Below are 17,336 nucleotides of genomic sequence, written 5' to 3'. Positions count from 1 at the left end.
TACAAAAACTTTAAAGATAACGGAGATACGACGGTGGTTCCAAAATGCAAAAATTTCAAAAATGCCCCGTATCTTAAAAAATAAAAGTGCTTTGAAAATTTTGTTAACAGCATCTTCAGTTTTGCGAAAAAGTAGCACAGTGTCGCGAAAACCGCAACTCTCTATCTCTAAAAATAACGGAGATATCCCGCAAAAGTACCCAAAATGGGACACCCTGTACACGTGTTCTTTGCTTGATCTGTAAAAAAAATTATTGTTTGCAATAAATTTTGAGTTGATTTAAAGGTTCCAACTATAGAACTCAATTGTTTATCCCGACAACGGACAAACAAAATCAGTTAATGTCATATTTAAAAACAAGGAGCATACATAAAATATGAAAGAGTTGAAAAGTCAAGTTTGACTCAACAGGTTTTAAATACTGGCCACTTTGCAGAAATAGACAACTTGAAATTATATAAGCCACGTGTCGAGAATAAAATGAGGAGTTTTGGTTAGTGGTAAAACAGTTTTGTGATTTCAAAATAAACTGGGCACAAAAACATCTTCCTCATCTTCCTGCCTGCGAAAAAAAAGGAACAAAACTTTGTCAGATTTCCAGGAAAGAACGTAATTCACGGTTAAGGGCTACAAAAAAAGGGAACACTTAGGGAACACCACAGGGAACACTTAAGTTTTTGAGGAATAAATAATACCCGCTTTCTGACTTTTTCGAAAAAAACAACAAGAAAATAAAGAGTCCATCCTACACCTCAACGCGATCCGAATTCCGAACCAACAAGCGACAGGAGCGTTCGCCTACACGATATTCCTGAACAAATTCCTGATTGGCCGGGAGCGGCGCGTCTACCGTCCCATTGGCCGTAACCGACAACTTTAAAGCCGCGAAAAGTTTGGCGGTATGTTAGTGAAGCGCCGCAACACCTGTGAAATACACCTAAGGAAGACGTAAAGGGTTTTGTTTTGGGAGAGCTCCGTGGCAAAACAGCTATTTGGTAAAAATCCCAGCGTGGTTTTTTTTTATCGAAAACTTGATTTTTTTTGTCAAAGACTCAAGAAAAGTGAGATTTTTTTGAGGGTTTTGGGCTGCAGTTTGGCGTATTTGCAAAGAAAGTTTATTTGAAGACATTAACGGGTAAGTTAGTAAAGATTTTTTTAATTTTAATAAAATTAAACTTTTCTAGTTTTTGAGGTAACTACAAATAAAATACGTTTTATAACAAAATAGGATTATTTTAATTACATTAAAATAACAATTTGAAATCGTTGCTTTTAAGTGATTTTTTTTTAAATTAAATAGTAATAAAAAAATGACTATCGTATCTGTTTAAGTTATGCATAAAATTGGTATTTCTTCATGTGTTTTTTTAGTTGAACATATTTTTTTAAGCATTTAAAGCTTATTTGAAAAGAAAGTTTATTCGAAAATATTGAAGGATAAATTTAAATGTTTAATAAATAATAGGGAGAGGCATACATTTTTATTTTCAAAGGTAAAATTGATTGTGAGTAGTTGCTTGATTAACATTTATTTTGACTAAATAGACCTTTTTATTAAATAATAATTTTCATCAATTAAATATATATATTTTTAATATGTATTATACCTAAAGTTATTTTGTCCAATTTTAAAACTAACTACAAATAAAATAATTTTAGGAAAAAAATCAGATTGTTTCAATTATATTGAAGCAATGATTTGAAACTGTTGCTTTTATGTATTTTTTAATATTTAAAAATGCATTAGTATAAAGTGAAGATAATCGAATCTATTTAAATTATACATAGAGTTGCTAGTGAGTAATACTAGTTTTTGGGTTGGGTTCTAATTTTCTAATATTTATTTAAATAATAAATGCAGTAATAAAGTTATTACTTGAAAAACATAAAATCAAAAAATAATTTATACTATAGATCTCTTAAACCTATGCAGAAAATCCGTGGCAGAAGAGCAAATTGGAATGAATAACGATGTGTGATTTGTTCTATCAATTTTTTTTAAAGACTAAGCAACAAAACAGACAAAAAATTAGATTTTTTGCCGGCTTTTTTTTACTTGGGAAATAAATTTTACTTAAAAATTCTTGAAGGTACTTTATCTTAATCATTTTTTAATTTATTATAATTGAACTAATTTTGTCTTGTTTTTAAAATCACTACAAGTAATATATTTTTTTGAAAAATAAGATTATTTTAATTTTACTAAAACAGAAATTTGATGCCATTGCTTTAATGTAATTTTTTCTTAAAAATAAAACAGGCATAAATAGTTCTAAATTACATATAAATAAGAATAGGAAAAAATGGTTAAGGTATTTATTTAACTTGTTTAAAGTCACTAACAGTAAGTTAAAAATAAAATAGAAAATAATTACAAAATTCAAAATTTGAATAAAATTTATTAAAAAAAAAGAGAAAATTAAAATTTTAAAAATAAAACTTAATAAATGTAATTCAAAACAGATTAAAATAGAGGATATGTTATAATTGTAAAAGTGAAATTTAAATTTAAATTAATTGTAAAATTAGAATTCAATATAATTAAAGTATAAGATTGCAAATATAAAAATAAACAATAAAATATGATGAAAATCAAGGCTTAAGAATAAAAATAAAATCACAGTTCTAGGTTATCAAAGGCTATCACAGATGCGATAAAACAAATTTTTCCAATAGTATTTTAAACCAGTTCAAAGTATCATAGTTCTTGATATTAACTGGTAACCTATTAAGTTCAATTAATCCTCTCCAAAGAATAGAGCTCAACATTTGCCTAGTATTGTACGTACAAATTTTCATCAATCATAGATAAAACTGGCACAGTTTCTAGTACTACAATTGTGAAAATCTCCTATTTATATTATAAAAACAATTATTTATTTTGTAAATAAATGCTGATCATATCTATTAATCCGTGGTAAAAGAAAAATTTGGCTAAATAAATATAAATCACTTTTGATCTTTTTATTTATTTTTTTTTATAAAAGACCTAACAAGAAAACTAAGATATTTCGATTTTTAGCAGGAATTTAGCTTATTTAAAATTATTTGAAGTAAATTTCAATTTTTAATAAATAATAGAAAGACCGATAAATTATTTCAAATTATATTTTCGAAACTAAGATTGATTGTGAAGGAATTTCTTAAGAAAACTTAATTTTGATTAAATAAATCTTTTAATAAATAATGACTTGAACAGAGATTTTATTTAAATTTTTCATGCTTAAACTGATTTTCTCAAATAAAATAAAATTTTATGAAAAAATAAGATTATTTTAATTATATTGAAGCAATCATTTAAACTGTTGTTTACATGTATTTTTTTATATTTAAATTTAGATATGCATTAGTATTATATAATAATAATCGTTTCAAATAAACTATGCAGAGAATTAGTATTTTTTCGAATTATTTACTATGTTATATCTTAATTATATGCAGGAATTCCATGACAGAAGCAATTATATATAAAATACGTTTTATGGCAAAATAATATAATCTCAATTATTTTAAAGCAATAATTTGAAATAAAATAGATATAAATAGATTTGTTTTAAATATGAAAAGAAATGATTATCGTATCCATTTAAGTTATACATAGAATGGGTACTTCTTCATGTATTTTTTTAGTTCAAAATATATTAATTAAATCATTTAATTAAATAATAAATATTTTTAATTGAAATGATAATGTGATTACTTAAAATGTATAACTTTTTTTTCAGAAAAAATTTAAAAACAATATATATTATAAATTTCTCTTAATACGATGCAAGAAATTCGTGAAAGAAGGAACATTTGAGATAAACCTCAATGTGTGGCTTTTTTTATCAGCATTTAGTTTTTTTTAACCAGAAAGAAATTAGATCTTTCTCTGCAGTTTCTCTCATTTTGGTAAAAAAACTTGAAGGTAAGTTAATAAACATACTTCTTTAATTTATTATAATTAAACCCATTTTATCTAGTTTCTTAAATAACTACCAATATATTATAATTTATAAAAAAAAACGAGATTATTTCAATTACAGTGAAACAACAATTTGAAGCATCATTTTTAATTTTCATATATCAAGTAATAATAAGAAATGTTTATTATAGTCTTGCATAGAATGGGTATTTTTTAATATATGTATATTTTTTTAATTTCAAATATTTTTTAAGGATTTAATTAAATAATAATATATTTTATTAAATGCTTCAAATTATTTAAAGGTAAGTTTAACAAATAATATGAGGAGGTAGAAGTTTATATTTTCAAAAGTAAAATTGAATATGAGAAGCTTTTTGAGAAATATTTATTTTAAATTAAGACACCTTTTTTAATAAATAATGACTTTTATTAGATAATTTTTTTTTTAAATTCAGTAATGCTTAAACTGATTTTGTCCAATTTTTAAATTAGCAAATAAAATCATTTTAAGGAAAAATAATATTATTTTAATTATATTGAAGCAATCATTTGAAGCTGTTGCTTTCATGTATTTTTTATATTCAAATTTAAATATGCATTAGTATAAAGTAATAATGATCCATTTAAATTATGTATAGAATTAGTATTTTTTCGAGTTATTTAAAAAGAAATTTTGTTTGAACGTATTTTAAGGTAAATATATACTTTTTTTAAATTTACATTAGTTAAATTCATTTTGCATAGTTTTTGAAATAGTTACATATAAAATACGTTTTACGTCAAAATAAGATTATCTTAATTACATTAAAGCAATAATTTAAAACCATGGCTTTCATCTCATTATTTTTTATTTAAAATTATAAAGCTAATACAGATAAAAAACAAATAATTTTAATTTGAATTTAAAAAGGAATGATTATCGTATATATCGTATCGTACTTAAGTTACTCATAAAATGAGTACTTTTTAAGGTATTTTTTTGAAGTATTTAATTAAATATTCAGATTTTGATTAATGCACTGATAAAGTAATTTCTTAACCCATTAGTGCATGAACTTATAAAAATCGTTTTTCATGTATTTTTTCTTTATGAATTAGTTAAATGACTTAAATAAGATATAAAAAAAATACAAAAATCAAATATTAGTTTTTATTAATGTGTTATGATCCGTCCCTCAAAAGGGACTCCATGCATAAAATACATAAAATTAATATTATTTAGTTTATATGGTAATTTTCGAAACAATTTTTTGGATAAAGTCCACAGTCACATCTTACACATATAAAGTTACTTTTCTTCTTGCATACTTGGCACCTTCGATCAGAATCATTGTACCGAATTAAATGTCCTATATTATCAAATCTAGAGTCTTTATGAACTGGAAGCGTAGTTTTTCCTCTACTTGGTTTTTTACCATAGGACTGTAAAAAACTTAGCTTTTTCATAAGTACCCAGCCATTTGAGATGCTTGCATCTAATAAATATGAAACTATTGGCCAATACCATTTTCGCTGTCGCATTCTTGTCCTATACATTTTATCAACTCCTCCCATGTGTTTATTGTATCCAGCTATAATTTTTGGTTGTGGAATTTGTTTTTTAGTTTTAGTTTCCTTACGCCATCTAGATGTGGTAGCAATGTCATTACTTTCGAAGTTGGTACCCAATGTCACAACCTTGTTGTCCTTCTATTGTACAAAAGTAATTTTATCACAAGAAACAAACCTGTGGCTTCCCCTTGGTTTTGATTTCCATGAAGTACTTTCAGGAAATGGACACTTTTCCGTTCGAATCTCTCTTACTATTGCCGTTGCACAAATTTTATTTTCCGAGAGATGGTTCAGTAAAGTCAGACTTGTAAAATAATTATCAAAAAAAAATTTATATCCCTGGTTAGAAGGCACTTCCGATTTATGTAGTAAGGACATAACCACGCCTCCACCAAGACCAAAAACTTTTTCTGCATCTGATTTGCCAGTGTAAATCTCAAAAGAAATCATGTACCCATTACTACTGCATAGAGCCCAGTTTTTGAAGCCGAATCTTATCGGCTTGCCCTTGATGTACTGTTTGGCATAGTGTTTGCCATAGTAGGGTATCATGCTTTCATCAATTGAAAGATATTCATCCAAACCTTCGTGTTTTTTAAAATTCTCATTTAGTGAGTTCAGTAGAGGGCGAATTTTGTAAGGCCGGTCACTGCGATCAATATTAGCATTATCGTTGAAATGGATGTGGCGAAGTAACACTTCAAATCTATTTAGTCGCATGCTATTTTTTTAAATGTTTGGTATATCTTCTGTTGAATCTCTTGTTCGGATATTTTGCATAACCTAAAAGAAGCAATCCTCCAAGTAGTACATATAACTCTTCTTTTGTGAAATTTAGCTCCTTAGTTTTTTTGTTAGCCGTATTTATTGATTTCCTCAACAATTTTCGATGTGAGATCTTCATCGAAAAACAGTTTTAAAAAATCTAACGGATTTTGGGCTTCTTTTGCTTCTTGAGATGGCTCTCGTGGCACACAGTTTGTATTCATAGAAAAAATGGGGGGATTTGCGTTCCCTTCGTATAGCTTTTTACGTTTAGGGGTTGAAAAATTGCCTTGACTTATACTTGATCCAGGTTTAGAAAGCAGATTTGCTAAAGGTATTAGAGCTTCTTCATCAAAATCATCTTGTTCATTAGGTGGGGCTTCATAGGTTTGACGAGATAAACCCTTAGTCTTTGGAAATAGTTGGGCTAGAGGAACTAGATCTTCTTCGTCAAAATCATTTTGTTTTCTGGCTCTTACTTCACAATTCTGCTGAAGTATTCCATGGCATAAGCGATTTACATCTCCGATATGCTCATCATCAGAGCTGTCGCTGTCTTCTTCTGTGTCTTCGCCTAGGTCATCACGAATTCCAATGTAAACATCAAGATTTTGTTGAACTTCACCGTCATTTTCTTCAAATAATGTCTGCAATTCACGCAGAGATAATCTGCAAAATACGAATTACGAATTATACTGAGGATTGTCTATTTTGCATAGAGTCCCTTATAAGGGACAGAACAAATATTTATGTCTAAAAAAACCATAACACATGATTCTAACCTCAAACACAACATATTTACTGAATTTCTTTACCCTGGTTTCCAAACCTATCGATATAAAAAATTAAAACTTACCCTCCATTTCGAGTAGAGTCCCGGAACCATGGTCACATAAAAATACAAAATCAAGATCGCTATATCCGATTTCTGCACATGAACTGATTTTACAACAAATAGCGAACGTCTAGACAAATGCAAGAAGTTATAAAAACATTAGAAGTGCGCATGTGCTTGAAACCAGTGGCGTCCCTTTTAGGAACTCTACGCACTAATGGGTTAAACAACATAATTTTTCGAAAAACAAAAATCATTTATATTATAAATAAATGATGATCAGATCACGTGAAAGAAAAAATTGGCATAAATCATAATGGCATAACGTGTGACCTTTGTATCCATTTTTTCAAGAGGCCTAAGAAGAGTAATATATTGCGGTTTTTGGCTAAAATTTAGCTATTATTGGAAAAAAAAATTATTTGAAATTATTTAAAGATAAGTTTAATAAATAACAGGGAGAGATTATATAATAATATTGAATAAGTTGATTTATATTTTTATTGATAAAGCACTTTATAACTTATCCTATCTTATAAGCTAGTGGAGTAAGGTAAAGCATATTTTATGTTACATGAAGTTGTGTAAAAATTTTGCGTAAAATCGGAAAATGCAGATAAAAATATTCAATTCTATTTAAAAAGGAGGTTTCTACTGATGTTGTGAAGCCTCCTGTATATACAAGGTTATTTACCAAATGTAGATCGGTATTACATATTATCAGGTTTATTATTAGTGCCTGTCCATATTTTTGCTATCATGTATATTTTATTTCCAGATATGTCTATATTTTTAAGAAATCTAATTTTTAAAGTTTCATCTGCTTATTTTTTTGAAACAATACTTTTTTTTATAGAAAAAACTTAGGTTCGCAAAAAAAAACATATAAATAAACTTTCACAATTTTAAAAGCAAAAAATTACACACGCGTTTTTTTTCTAAGTAGTCTATTAGAACAAAACACGGGTAGTATGAAATTGAGCTGTGCATATATTGTGTCTTTTTACATCTAATTTTTTGTTACATTTATCTTGTTTCTTGCTTTTATTATAAAAAGCTAAATTTAATTAAGATAAAAATTATAACATGAGTTTTGTTTATATTTTTTTATTTATTTTTCTTAAATCTTGCATCCCCTTATTAAAAAATAAAGTATAAGATTACATTTAAAAAAAATTAACAAACTATTTTCAGGTTAATTAAGCACCTCTGGCATCAGTTCCTTTAATAACTTCTGCAGACTTTTGACGCAATCAAAAAGAAACACTGATTTCCATCATAACGGCGGAACTAAATAAACACCATAATTAATTTCCCGTTTGTCAATAAAACGGCATTATATAACACCGCTATTATACAAATGAAGCAAATTTTAACCCGAAATAGGCGATCAACGAACAGGTTTTCTGCGGCAAGTAAAATTTTGACACTGCCGAGTAAAGGGCGAAAATTAATGATTCCGCTTTGATTGTTGCGTCGATTCGGGTTCCTTTTCGGCCAAAGGATAAATTTAATTAAATTTCTCGGTTTAAATACGAAAAAATCTTAGCTCAACTTTAACTCCTTAAGAGAATTATAAAGCAATAGCAAACAAGAGAAATAGAGCATATTTTATTAATATTTAAAAATGCTACAAAGGGCAGTTTTTCCAGAGCAAGGAGTCTTCGTCATTGTCTATATTTACGTTTCGTCCTCGTCAGGCACCTCGGGGAAACGGAATTCTCGTTTGTTGAGCCTGTAGGTCTATGCCCGAAGTAACTTTTATTTTTTTGTGCCATTCAGAGTATATTCTAAAATAATATTTTAATATGGTCAAATTGATATTTTCATGTAGGTATATTTATGTGCAGACGAGTATCGTTGCTTCCTGATATATTAGTTGAGCTGTGTCACTTTTCAGGATATTTTAAAACTATCTTAGACACTTATGAAAATTAAACCTTCAGTTAGACGGTTTTTAATAAAAAAATCTGGTATGTGCATGACTCTTCTAAGTTTAAAACAGCCTGCGTTAGAGCCAGTTTAATAAATTATGGGGTAAGACTTTCTTTTAAGAGCTACACAAAAATCATTTGAGGTTCTTACAATTTGTCTTAAAGTAATCCTTAGGGCCTATTTTTAGGGATAAAAAGTTTGTTTAGCCTAAGGAACAGTGGAGCTAAAGCAGTATTAGTCGAGATTTAAATAAATAAGTTATTAATGCTCTGCAGGGAATTGCGCTAGGCCAGATCCTATTGTAATAATCTTAAAATTCCTTCAAATGCTTGGAATCAATTGAAAAGAATTTGAAATGTCTAGAATAAATTTAATATTGATTTTAATCTTCATAATAAACTAAAAAATAGTCCAAAGGTCTAAAATAAACTACAAAATGACCCCTAATGCCTGCAATAAATTTAATTATGACATTAATGGTCTGGAATAAAATACAAAATCACTTCAAACGCCTGGAAAAAATTCAATAAAGACTACAGTGGGCCAACATAAGCTAAAAAATGATACCAAATACCGAGAATAAATTCAAAAACTTCAATAGCTTACCATACACTACAAAATTAGTTCAATAGCCTCGAATAAGATGTAAAATAACTCCAAAAGCCTTAATAAAAATTAATAATGACTGCGATGACCTGGAATAAAGTACAAAATGACTCTAAATGTCTGAAATACATTTAAAAATGAATTTAATGACCTAAAATAAACTACAAGAAATGACTTCAAATGCTTGGAGTAAATTCAAAAATATTTTTAAATATTTAGAATAAATTCGATATCTTCAGTAGCCTAACATACATTACAAAATAGCTTAAAAAGAAAGGTCTGGAATAACATACAAGATAACTTCTAAGGCCTAAAAAATAACTTTAAGGGCTTGAAATAAACTAAAAAGATAATTTCAGTAATGTATTAAGTAAACCGACACATACAATAAACTACAAAATGACTTTAATTGCCTGAAATAAATACATAAATGACTTGAAATGCCTGGAATAAATAAAAAAATGATTTTAATGTCCTTGTATAAATTAAACAAAGTCCCAAGAACACAAGAAGTATATCCTAATAATTCAGAGAGACATTTAAAATTGGATCCTTCAAACAGGAAGAAACTTTCAGGTATTTGGAAGACATGATAAGAAAAACCTGGAATAATATTAAAGAGCTCCAAACAGTCTGAGAGCCTTACCGAAATACTTAAAATACCGAAAATAAACTAGAAAATGACTTTGACAACCTAGAAAAAATATAAGAAATTACAGATGATACTGTACTATTAGTCAGAGATCAAACACGAGATGATGCCTTTCGCACTTTCGGGTTTGTACGAAGGAACTGTTAAAAGTGAAACAGTATCTTGATACTGTTTCACTTTTAAAAAATTAATAAATGAAAATTATCAAAAGAAAAATATAAAAGTATCTTTGTTTTCTGGTATAACAGCTTGAAGTCCTGCTTGTAAACTTTTTTTATGGTCGCTCTTTATTTCTCAAAATTATTTTGTGTTAAAACAATAATTTTTTAAAATAGAATGTATCCATCAACAACATTATTTAGAGGCTAATTTGCATGCATAATTTTAAGTGACACGATGCACATTTTGTCTTTATTATTTATAAAAATCTCGTGAATGGATTTATTGAACAAAGTTTGTAAAAAAAATATAAAATATTTTTAAATGCGGATCTCGTTATTATCAGCCTTATCTTATAAAACACCAGTTTAAGATAGAGACTGGATTAAAATATATTTAAATATTAATGAAATACAACACCTTAAATAAACAAATAGGTTTGGATAAGCTTGACGACATGAAATTTTATATGAGAGTAGGCCTAAAAGTTGAGAGAGACTTAGAGAAATTGCCGCCACAGATACATCGGATGAAATAGAGAATATCATACTCAGTGAACAGAAAGTTCGGGAATAGGACATTGGATTTAAAGAAAACAAAACAAAAAGGACTGGATCCAAATTAAAAAAAAGGGTCGCGCAGAATAAGGACCGTATGGAGGAAGTTTAGAACGTTCTAACACTGAGATGTAAGGACATAAACATATATATATACGCTTGTCTCACAGACTATTGTATAGCATTTGATTGGTCAGGTATCAGAAAAAAAGATTCTAGAGATCTCGTCAGCAACCAAGATTAACGAGAGAGGCGTTAAACTCTAACACAGCTCTACTGGAACAAAAGTACGTATGTAAAAGTAAACAGAGGGACTTTAAATTCCGTGTCAATAAGGAAGGGAGTATAGCAGATCTGCATTTTGTGTCCGCTTTTAACATTTACTCGGAAGACATTTTCAGAGAGGCACTAGAGGAAGATATAGGAGGTATTAAAGTCAATGGCAGTAACAAGCAATTCAAGAACTTGCAACAGCAGACTTGCAACAATTCAGGAACCAGACTACACAACACATTGAACGATTCAGATCACAGATAAATATTCCAAGGTACATATCATCGAAATACTTTCCATAAATGGAAGAAATATAGAACAGATATTATCCTTTAAATATCTTGACAATCAACTGTGAGACTCGAAGCGGGAAAATATTAAGTAGAACGAAGCAGTTTATCACTAGTCTTGATATGTACTAAGAGCTCAGAATTCGCGTAGTGTATGTATACACGTAGTAATGTATTTATATGCTTCGTACCTCATGGATTCACCAAGCTACAAGTAAAAAGATTAGGAAGAATAAAAAAATCAAAAGAGTTACATATCATGAGAGGCAAAAAATCCGAATTTCTGAGGCTAATAATTGAAGGAAAGTTTTGTTGGAAGACGTTAAAACTCTTAGTTGAAATTTATTAGCAGATGGTCTGGGGAAACTTTCAATGCGATTGTTCAATACTTATATGAATCGCCAACATTTGTGAGGAGAGGACGTGCTAAGGAAAAAAAATGTCAGTAGGTCTGCAGACCTTAAATTTAAGGTTTATCGAACGATATTTCATCTATAAAAAATCAAATCCTTGTACAATTCGATATATGAACTGTGTAGCTTACTTTGAAAGCCATTCAAAACCTGTTTTAAGCTTGTACACGTTTTTTTGAGTAATCCCTTCTGCTTATTTTTAGGGATGAAAAGTTTGTTTAGTTTAGGAAATCGCTGAGCTGCAACACTTTTTACTCAGTTATATGAAACTCTTTTTATTTCTTTTATATGTCAACAGCTGTGTGAGCTTAAGCTAATTTTAGAGTTAATTTTCTAAACGATTATAAAATATTTGGATGCATAATTTTAAATGACAGGATGCACATTTGGTCATTTATATAAAGAAAATTTTTTATTTTTCGCGAAAAATCCAGTTCCAGCAAACAAAAACAAATCGAATTTCGATATTGTGACGCCATTGTTATAATAGGCAAAAGAAAAAATAATAACACTTGCCGTCACTACGGATCGAAATTGCACCAATTTACTTGATGTTGGCGACTTTTTTCCACAAATATAATACACATCATATATAACATGCGGTTCTCCCTTTTAAAGTGTGACTGATCGATTATCGTAGCTCCCAGAAGTCGCTTATTACGTTTACCTAAACTTTATTGCTTTCTGTTTTAATTTATGTTTACAGGTGGCAATAGAGTCAAACAATGTGACGACAATAATAAAAGTGTATGTGGACGTGATATATGGTGCTTATTAATTATGGTCTTAATCTACTCCAAAATTGGTCCTTTTCAATTAAAACTGTCTTATTACCCAATTAACATATAAAAGTGTCACAATAATTTCAGATAAAATACACAAGTACATTACGAAAAATACTTATGTATTAGATAGTTTAATGCACATTTTTTTTATATCGTACACAAGCATACAATAGTTTAATAGCATTAAAAAAACTTGCATGTCCTTCCTCGATAGAGAGATGAATAATGCTATTTTCTGGGATTTTTTTATAAAATGTATTTGAAGTGGACAAAAAATGGATTTAATTAATATTTAATTTAAAAAAAATAATATAAACTACTTCACTTTTCAGAGATTCTCGATTTGTGATGTTCCAAATAAAACCGTGCTTAAATCATTTTTCTTTATGAAACGTTTACGATTTTTGATATGAAAATTAATGAGTTTTTAAAGAGTAAATTAGCATGTTTTTAACTCTCTGAAAATTTTTGTCATATGGTACTTGAAATGCCAATAATGATTTTTTTTTCTAAAAATACCTTTTCTTCTAATTAAGTCGCGTTTAGAAAAGACGCAAGTTCAAAACACACCAACTCTTTTTTAAAATTTAAAAAAAGTTATTTCTCTCGTTCAATGTTATTTCTGTCATAAAACGATTTCAGTCAAGTTTTTTTTATTCATGTTGGACTTTGAAGAAGTTTAATTTCTTCTTACTTGTCCCCTATATTGATTGAGTATACAGGTAATTAAGCTTCTATTAATAATCATACTGCCTACGCCTAATTTTTTTTCAGCAGGTTTATCATCATATTTAATATATTAAAAGTGGGCATGCCAAATTTCAACATACATTTTTAAGATTCTTATTTTTTATTTTTCAATTAATAATTAATGAGTCAAATAATTTGTTTTAAGTTACAGTGTTAAAGAAGATTATTAAAAAAAAAAGAACAGGTATGAACTAGTAGAATCTCGAACTTACTTATGAAACACATAACCTTTTGGCTTCTTTACAGCTTGAACTTAGAACTAGTGTGAGAACATCTCTACAATTTTCTATGATTTCTTAAAGCCTTTGACTATGTATCACACCATGTTGTCCTGCTTATAAAGCCGGTACACTATGATCTCTGAGGTAATGTTTTAAGACTTATTGACTCATACTTGCCTGGCAAAGCTTAAATATGAAAAGGATCTCAGTTGGTACAGGTATACCATAGGGTCTATAATAATAAGCTGTTTATCTTGTATGTGAGTCATCGAATATGCCGATGATATTACTATTCCATTACTTTACCAAGCTATAATAGTAATGAAAAGAAGACTTAAAAGAAAAAAGGTTTTTGAAAAAAGATCCTAAAAGTATCTTGGAGTGGCATCCTACTATCCTGTTATTTATCCAACAAAAAAAATTAACCGCAAAAAAATATTATAAATATTAATTAAAAACCATTTTGCTCTAGTGATAATTATTCATCGAAATTAGCTTTCGTCTCACTAACCAACACTCTTTATTTTACTCTCGACACGTATTTCGCTAGCAATGCTATAGCTTCTTCAGGAGAAGATTTAAACAGTTTTTACTTTTTCCCGAAGATGCTAACTCGTTAGCGAAACACGTGTCAAGAGTAAAATAAAGAGTTTTGTTTAGCGTAATTTTGAGTGTCATACCAAAAGTTTCAACCATAGGATTATAAGTGTATTGATATTTGAAATGTTTAGAGAAAAAAGTTAGAGTTTTTATTTTTTTTCTAGTTACGTAGGTCTCTTTGAGATAATGGACGAGTTCTTTCAATTTAAAAATGTTTGTCACCAAATTAATTATAATAGAAATAAAATTTGTATTGTATGCATTGGTGATATTTCTGTTTTGTGAAAGGTAGTAGATAAACTTAATTACATTGTATATCCTGGAGTAATATTATATAACTTGTGGTAACTGATGTGGGAATATGTATCAGTTCTATTAAAATTGAGCTGCATACCTATTTGCTAGAAACATGACATTGTAACTAAGTGAGTATCATTTTATTTTTTTGATTTGGAATTTTTTTTTCCAATTTAAATTTAAATTAAAGACCTTATTATCTAATTTTTTTAGAGTTACAGTAGGTAAGTAGTTACATTATAAAAATTCATCTTTTTCTTCTCTCAATTTTAATTAATACATTTCTATGCACATTTTTAAAGGTCTGACTGTCCAAGTTTTTGTTAAAAGAACAATTAAAAAAAAATCATACTTTTACAACATTTAACAAAATGATAAATTTTTTAAAATATATAATTTTTTTTTTATTTATAGTAGAGTACCGTAAAACGGGGTTACTTTGCACTGAGTAGGGAAACTTTGCACCGAACATGTAAAATTATATTTTCTGTAATCCTCCTCACAATTTTGTTCAGATATTTCTACTACCTCTAGCACACATAGGCAACATCGCAATACGTCACCAACACGCGCGCGAATATCCTCCTGGTTGCCAGTTGTTTATCAGCAACCGTCCGAATATTAACCTAGAAATTCTATGATTTTCTGGCTTTGCAAAATCATACTGTGCAGAAAGTCCCAGAGTACAAAAATTGGTAAGTACACGTCTAAAGGCTTATACTATAACCGATTGCGATTTGTAGTTGTTAAAATAACGGGTTTAAACAAGAATAGCAATAAAAACAAACATTGTTTACATGTGCACTTATCACGTCGTGACATTGTTTACATGTCACCACTCAAGTGGTGCAAAGTATCTACCCTACTTGTCACGTCCAAACTATTTTCATTCGCAAGAGTGAAAGTTAAATAGGTAAATGGTTTTCAGAAAATGCCCAGACGTTATAAAAGGAAACTGGGATCTCGCAGATATGCAGACTACTCAGAAGAAGATTTAAAGACATGTTTGTCAGCAATACAAGATGGCATGAGCACAAGAGTTGCCGCTGAATCCTTTAACATTCCAAGGAGAACTATTTCTTACAAATTAAAAGGAACACACGCTAGAAAACCTGTATACCCATCAATATTCTCTTATGAAGAGGAAAGATGTTTCCTACAATGCATTCATAACCTTAGTGATTCTGGTTTTCCTGTAACTGGAATGAAATTGCGACAAATAATCAAGAGCTATTTAAATCGCAAAGGAAAAAAAAAACTCGTTTTAGGGATAATACTCCAGGTATCGATTGGGTCAAATCATTTTTAACTCGCCATACGCAAGGATTACCGCAAGAATAGCCTCGAACATAAAAAGAAGTAGAGCAGCACTCAATGCAAACCAAATGATTGAATACATAGAAAATCTAAAACAAACATTAACTAGTGTAGAGGAGTTTTGTAATCCATGCACTGATAAAAAAAATAAATCTTCCTTACAGAGTTGTAGATCCAAGCCATTGAATTTTATAAAATATTGATAATTAATTTTTCTGGAGGATTCTTGCCTTTTGTTTATTTTCTATATGAGCGTTTTTTCGGCACAGCTTTAATACATCCAAATAAATACGTGTTTTGTCCTTTATAAGAACCTAAATTCCAAAAATCGTTAAAAATTTGGTTTTCCTTTCCAACCATCTTTTCTCTGCACTTCTTCTGACATTTACAGGGAGGACCAATCATTCTATCGTCAACTTTCTTTCCTCTACTGCTCTCATAGCAGTGTCCCAGGTTACGCTTGGTTTTGGCTTTTTCCTTCTTTCTTCTTTGAATATTTTGTTTTCGCCATCGTGACGCAGTAGCTTTATCGGGTGTTTCTAGGACGCCTCTTGATACATCCGCTTCATTATTTTGGGAATGGGACTGTAAAAAAATTTTTTTTTCAGAAAAGTTTTTTTGCCATGCGTTCATTAATATACATACCTTTTTAAACATTAAAATGGGAAAAGAATTTAACATAACAAATACTAAATAATATTTTTCGACTCAAAAAAGTCATAAGCCACATAAAATGGGTAATACATTTTTTAAGAAATAGGCCTAGCTAAATAAGGGTTAAAGTGTTCTAAAATTTTATAGTTACTTTATTATTTTCTGACAGAAATAAATTACTAGATTCGGCTAAATCCAGAAAAACTAAATTCATTACAGTATCGTAGTAAAAAGGCACATGCCACAACAAAAAAGAGCAAGACGGTCATAAGCCACAATATTGTTTACTTACCGTCGTCCGTGAAACAATCGGAGCTGCTATCATCGGGATTATAATTTCGGTTCCTTACACTATCATCTGAATCGAAATCACTTTCATTTGGCAACACTGTTTTTTATGACAGCCGACCTGACAGTTCTGGGTTATTTTTAGATTAGTTTGGTTTGGCAATTCATCATGAACAGACTCACGCCAGAGCAACGTTTCCAAATTGTTCAAATTTATCTAGAAAGACATGGTTCTATTCGAGAAACATATCGGGCATTACGTTACGAGTTTTATGGTGCTCATAATCGTCCTTCAGAGAGATTAATTCGAGAAACTGTTGATCGCAATACTTTTACTCTAGTCGACAATACGCATCCTGTAAGACGCCGTACAGTGCGCACGCAACAAGCGATAGCTGCTGTGCAGCATAGTGTTGATAATGATCCAAATGTGTCAATTCGTCATCGTTCTCAACAAGTGAACTTATGTCCATCCACT

At 29.2% G+C, this 17,336-nt stretch overlaps 1 protein-coding gene across 1 annotated transcript in view; it reads left to right on the top strand.

Moving 5' to 3' along the window:
• Positions 1 to 919: 919 nt before the first annotated feature.
• LOC126738456 (tachykinins) overlaps positions 920 to 17,336 on the top strand; it is a 171,373-nt gene continuing 154,956 nt past the window's right edge. Inside the window, exon 1 of the mRNA XM_050443816.1 lies at positions 920 to 1,135. The gene's annotated coding sequence lies outside the window, so the exon portion shown is untranslated. The remainder of the gene's footprint in view (positions 1,136 to 17,336) is intronic.

This window comes from Anthonomus grandis, chromosome 1 (genome assembly GCF_022605725.1).
Source record: "Anthonomus grandis grandis chromosome 1, icAntGran1.3, whole genome shotgun sequence".
NCBI lineage: Eukaryota > Metazoa > Arthropoda > Insecta > Coleoptera > Curculionidae > Anthonomus > Anthonomus grandis.
The sequence above is the reverse complement of the archived record's forward strand: the minus strand, read 5'-3'. Positions and strand labels throughout refer to the sequence as shown.